This window comes from Camellia sinensis, chromosome 5, assembly GCF_055761805.1.
Source record: "Camellia sinensis isolate YWXY chromosome 5, ASM5576180v1, whole genome shotgun sequence".
Taxonomy (NCBI): domain Eukaryota; kingdom Viridiplantae; phylum Streptophyta; class Magnoliopsida; order Ericales; family Theaceae; genus Camellia; species Camellia sinensis.
In genome coordinates this window covers 119,718,979-119,725,243 of record NC_138965.1, presented here as the reverse complement: position 1 = coordinate 119,725,243, position 6,265 = coordinate 119,718,979, and the positions used below count along the sequence as shown (strand labels likewise).

The window sequence follows — 6,265 nt, the reverse complement described above, 5'->3', positions numbered from 1 at the left end:
CGGACATTTCAGTTATGTATACCATTTTTGCATGTTTTAGTTAAAGATCATCCATTCCAACCAGATGTGAATGCAGGGTGTATAAAATCGGAGAAACACATGTATTGTGTGACCTTATTGTATCTATTTGCATGAGAGCTGTTAATTTCCTATAGATCTTTAATATCTTTTATTTATCGTTGGGTGATTTATTCACGTGGGCTAGACCTTGTAAATCCGGGGTGTGACATTTTTAATTTTTTTTTTCAAAAAAAAATAAATATTTGATACAAGTGGAATTCATGATTTTTGGTAAATTTGATTAACACAAATGATGATTTGATTTCAGGTTGAGAATACAATTTTTTTTTTTTAAACTTTGAACGAAATTATTTTTATGAGACTTTTACGTGGGATCACACACAGTGACAAAAATTTTCATCAGTCATTAATAAATCTATTTTTATTTGACTTTCAATTGTTAAAATCTTCTGCACATAAAATATTAAAACTCAAAATTAATTTTTGATTTTAAAAATAAATTTCCATGCATCGCACTGGATACTAGTAGATTGATTACTTGTGTAATGATATTTAGATATCCAGTAATATTTAAACTCATATTTTTAATAAGATTTTTAGTATATATAACATTGCTCTTAACAAACTCACATTAAAGCTCTAGTTTATTAATCTAGGATAATATGTTCTCATATTTTTTTATCTTGCATATATGTGAAACCATTGTATTCTAAAAATAAAAATATTTTATTTTAATTATATAGTATGCAAACGGTTATATTTTAATCATTGATAATGTCATTTTTACTTTCGTGTTTTTTATATACATAAAATGTATATAACTATTTTACTGGGTGGATATCAAATGTGGTGGTTGGAGCAAGGCCGAACTTGAGATTTATACGACCTTAGGCAGATTTCGAAAGTGAGGCCCTTATATATATATTCTTTTATAAAAAGTTTATGGATAAAATAATGATTACCAATCATTTTTATTAGTTAGTAGTGTCACGACCCAAACCCCCCCTATAGGTTTAGCATTGTAACCGGCCAGTAATCTTGGGATTATCGAAGGCCTCTGAGACAGATTAACGTAATATTAGGGGCTAGCGGAAGCAAATAACCATATACAACGTCCATTGAGCTGTGCAGACTTATATGAGACAGAAAAATTTTAAACTTTTTATATACGTATATACACATTATCTTTAAGTCATCATATATATACAGATTAGACAAAACGGGACTTAGCCCTATTTACAAAAATACACAAGACTTGATTAACCAAACAAGAAAACAAAACTTAAACTTTAAAACACTTAGCGACAATCACTTGACATATTCGGAACCTCCACGGGAGGCACATAGGTTGGCTGACAAAAACAGATTCTAGGCAGATGCCTCTAAGCCTGGTCACACGCCTGATCACCTACATACATAAATAATACAGTGAGCTAAAGCCCAGTGAATAATAACAGAGTAAAGGGGTTTTATGAATAATGTCCAGCACAAGTTAGGATCCAGTATTTAAATCAGAACATATTCAGACTACAAAACAGAAATAGATTTAGATACACACTCATGTTCATATTCAGATTTTGCATAAGATCATACGTGGTACACCTATTAGCTATCGGTTCAATTTGGTCCAGAGACCCACATGCATAGTTGGTACCAACGACCATAAAGGTCCATATCTTGCGCGCAAGTAGCCATGGTATTGTTACCCCCAGGCAAGGGCCACGTGCAAATTGGCCGCGGTATTGTTACCCTCGGGCGAGGGCCACGTGAACTAAGGGTGCCACAAATACTTTTCAGAAAATTGGACATTCATTCATAATTTGTAAGATAGTATTTCAGAAAATAGATCATACCATACTAGTCAGAAAATACTTAAGTTAAACATAACTTTACAGAGTTATTACTCACAGATGGCTGCAGAAGCAAATCAGATGGACTGGACATATCAGATAAATCGGGCAGACAATGGCGCGTGGCCTACACAAACACATAACATATACACATTGAAATATAATATTACTCCCTTGATCAAACTTGACTTTTCTAGTCTTTTTTCGTCTAAATAGTCCGAAGTTCTACTACGCTTATTCTTTCTCATTCAAATAAACCGGGTTCTTATTTCACACATTCTTTCATTCCTAAGCCCTTCTTTTCCAAATAGATTGATCTTTTACTTGGCTTCTTAAACAATTACCACTGGATCAATGATTCACTCTTTAACTAACAAATCTATGTTGATTGGTAGCTTATTAATCTTTATTGAGTCATAAATCATGTCTAGAATGCTTTGGAAAGAGATGAGAATAAAAATGGGAACTAAATGCAATTTTTCAAAATATGCTGAAAATGGGGTCTTCGCTCGAGCGCCACTTTGGTCGCTCGAGCGGATTGTAAAATTTGAAAACTTCTGGGACCTCCATTTTCACGCTCGAGCGAGACTTTCCTCGCTCGAGCGGACAACATAAATTCTGAAAATTCCAGAATTGCAATTTAAATTCAATTTTAGTAATCAAAGCTCAAAACATGTATTTTTGGTACACAAAAATGGAGAACGATTGTATGATTTAGTAAACGCTTTCAATTAGAAAACATTCATTCAAAATCATGCTCCAATTGCCCAAATTTAGTTTCAATTCATCTCCTTTATACCAATCCACAATTCTAAAATATAAATTAGACTTCCCAACCTTTTGAAATTCCATGATGTATGAAATACAAATAGATCCAATTTTATTATTAATAACAAAATCAACTTAACTATGAATTACATAAATCGATTTCTTAGAAATTCAACTTGACTCAATTTTTAACCAAAAACTTAATTTATAATCATGGGTGTTCTAAAATGTATCTAAATTGAATAAAATTCTTAAATTACATCACATGCAAGGATTAAATAAAAATCTAATTATAAAATCAAAACTTTAGGATTAATTCCAAATTTTCATAAACTTGATTTTCTTAAAACATTTCCTTTGTCTCTTCAAAATATGAACTTGAATGGCTCAATTCCCTTAATAACTCATGTATCACAAGAAAATGCTACAAAATCAAATTAAAAACAATTAATTTTCCAAATTAATTTCCACAACTATGAGTCTACTTAATTTCTTACTTAAAACCTTATTTCTTACAAAATCCATGAAACTAATTTCATAGCTTTCTTAATTCGTGATGCATGTAACTCATTTTATGTTTAAAACCCAACTTCATCCTAATTCCATGAATTTAATCTCAAATCTCAAGTATTATAGGATGATTCTACAAAATCAAGCCAAAGATAATTAATTTCTAACTTAACTCTCATAAACTTGATTTTAGCTCCAATCCATCATTTTCTTATCAATTTCCTTCTAATCCCATAAAATTGATTTCTAACTTTTTTCTATCCCCTTAAATTATGAAATTGAAATTATAAAACTCTTGGAAAAGTATTTGCATGTGTGAAATTATAATCAAAATCAAACCATCTACATCAAAATCCCTTTAATTCAAAATTAAGCTCAAAATGTTCATGAATTTATAATTTACCACAACTTGTTCTTCTTATATCCAAACATGAAATTAATTCTTCAAATCTCTTAAAATTTCATTGATGCATGTAAAAATGAAGTCCAAATTCATGAGGAATAACACAAATTAAACTTGAAATAATTAATTTCTAATTTATTTTCCATAATCATGAACCTAACTTATTTTCTTGCTAATTTATTTTCCATTGCATGAAATTGAATCTAATTACCTCTTAATTTCAACTTCTAGATAAATTATCTACAAGATTTGAGCTTTAATTCCTTACCCAAAACCTTCAATTGATGAGTTTCTTCACAATCCCTTGAGTCTCTCTTCAACTCTTTACTTTTCCAAGCTTTCCCTTGCTTTCCTTCACCCTTTCAGCACATAGAGTTGCTCTCTCTCTCTCTCTCTCTCTCTTTCTCTCTCTCTCTCTCTCTCTCTCTCTCTCTCTCTCTCTACCTCTCAGTTTTGTCCAGCACACACATGAATGCACTCATTTTCCTCTTCTTTCACTCTTATTTTGTGTTTCCTACTCATGGTTGAGCACAAGTTTGAACCCATCAGATTATACACTCACACACACACCTCACTTCTTGCCCAAGAACATGACACGTGCACACACACACACACACTTGATTTCCAACACATCACATACACACACATACACAGATTTCTCAATGCACCCACACCTATTTACACCCCCAATACTAATTTAGTCCATAATTCAATCTGTGACGATGAATAATTTAATTAAGCATCACTTAATCTTAATAAATTTTAATTAACACAAAATTAGTTAATCATAACTAATCTCAGATCTCACATAATTTAATTAGTCTAATTGACTTCCATTAGGGCCTAATTAAATATATTTAAATTTATCAATCCAAATCAGATTTTTTAATCAAACTTCTAAAAGGCTCTAAACATCAAATTAAACTTATTCCCATCATCAATTTTGGTTCCTTAAATCATTAAAGTCTTCAATTTTTGGATTAAACTTCAAAATCTTTGCCGATAAATTACATATTCAAATCAGGTACTTCATAAATGAATTTAATTCGTAATAATTACACCATCCTCTTCCATATAAATCTAAATTTGATTCGAGTTTGCAACAAATCTAATTTAAGAGAGAGAGAGGGGGAGAGATCTGGAGAGTCACCATTGTTTAAAGTCATTTAGTATCAATTTCACCATTTGAAACAAATGAGGTAGTGGTGATATAGTAGTTGTGTAGATTGGTGACGATGATGATATGATAGTTGGTGAACGGTGGCGGCATCCGAATAACGATGATGGTGGTAGTGGGTGGACGACGACGAAGATGACGGTGGTAGAAAATGGTGGTATGAAGCTTTTGGAAAAATAGTAGAGAGAGAGAGAGAGAGAGCGATTGAAGAGAAGATGAAATAACTTGTAGAGCTTATTGGTACATTCAAAAAGTCAATAGGACTTAATGATATTTGTGGAAGGTGAAATTATCTCCAAAAGAAAAGCGAGATGTTACGTCCTATTCGTTGTACTATGTAAAGAGAAACCAAACATCAATGATCACTCTCAACTAGGGTAGGTTGGGAGAACCCTTTGACGATTAACTCAGTACCCTAATTGGCCAACACACATAAATATTTAAAAAGAAAATAATTATGAAGATAGAAACTAATCAAGATTGAGTATAATTGAATTGAATTGGATTCACTCACTTGTCCTTTATGCTTTGCTTGCTTACCCATTTATAGCTATTCTGGTTCAATTTTCATCCATCGGATCTCATCTTGATCGAAGGGTTCTGCCTATACCTGGCTTTGGTCGGGCAACTTGGCAAGTTGCCCTTATCTTTGATCGTTGGATCTTTATCCCATGGATGGTCTGGATGATGTCAAATGTTAGTCGCTAACTCATTGGGCATTACGTCCGTAGGATCAATTTGATCAGACGACTCTGGTTTCTACTAAGCCTAGCGTTATAGCGGCCCGAGTTAGGACCTGACTCTTTTGTACTTTTGATTCGAGATCCGGTACTCATTGTTGTTGTTTATACTCCTTGTTGTCTTGTTGTTGATTGGGATTGGTTGTTTGGAGTTGTTGGATTTTGTTTAAATAGGTTGGAAGTTAGTGTTTTAAAGGAATTTATGTCTGTTTGTTGTTGAGTTCGCTCGAGCGGTCTTTCGTTTCTCCTAAATTATGTGGTTACGGTATGAACTTCTAGGAATTGGGTGTTCTTTGCTTGAGCTATATTTCCTTCGCTCGAGCTATTTCTTTGCAGGTTTGAAATTTTGAGAAAGGGTCATTCTTCGCTTGAACGATGGTTTGTTCGCTCGAGCAATTTGTTCTGTAGGGTTAGGGTTTTGGTTTCTTTGCTCGAGCCATGGTTTGGTCGCTCGAGCAGTGTTTAGGTCACTCAAGCATTTTGTGCCTATAAAGGTCCGATGAATAGGTCTTTTCTTTCGCTTTTTGCTTTTCCCTCTCTCCCTAAAAGTTTTCTGAGTCATTTCTTCTCTTTCTTTCTCTGTAAGTTGTTATCATATAAACCTCTCTATACACTCAAATTCGGGAATCTCGTTGCCTTGGTGCTTTGGGATAAAAGATAGAGCGCACGGAGATGGTCTTTTTCAATTTGAAAAGTTTGGATTTCTGTAGTCATTGATCTTGGGTTCATTCTTCTTTCTCTCTCTTTTATTGAAGAAGGGATTTCTTTAACCACTTGTATGATTTTTAGTTTTGTT

The 6,265-nt window shown here is 33.0% G+C and overlaps 1 long non-coding RNA gene across 1 annotated transcript; it reads right to left on the bottom strand.

Annotated features, from left to right (window-relative positions):
- Positions 1-1,159: 1,159 nt before the first annotated feature.
- LOC145790827 (uncharacterized) lies at positions 1,160-4,097 on the bottom strand. Its single transcript, XR_014330061.1, has 3 exons — positions 3,821-4,097; positions 1,930-1,998; positions 1,160-1,429 (listed from the first exon to the last, which is right to left on the bottom strand). It is a non-coding gene; the product is annotated as an uncharacterized LOC145790827 (long non-coding RNA).
- Between the last annotated feature and the right edge of the window lie 2,168 nt (positions 4,098-6,265).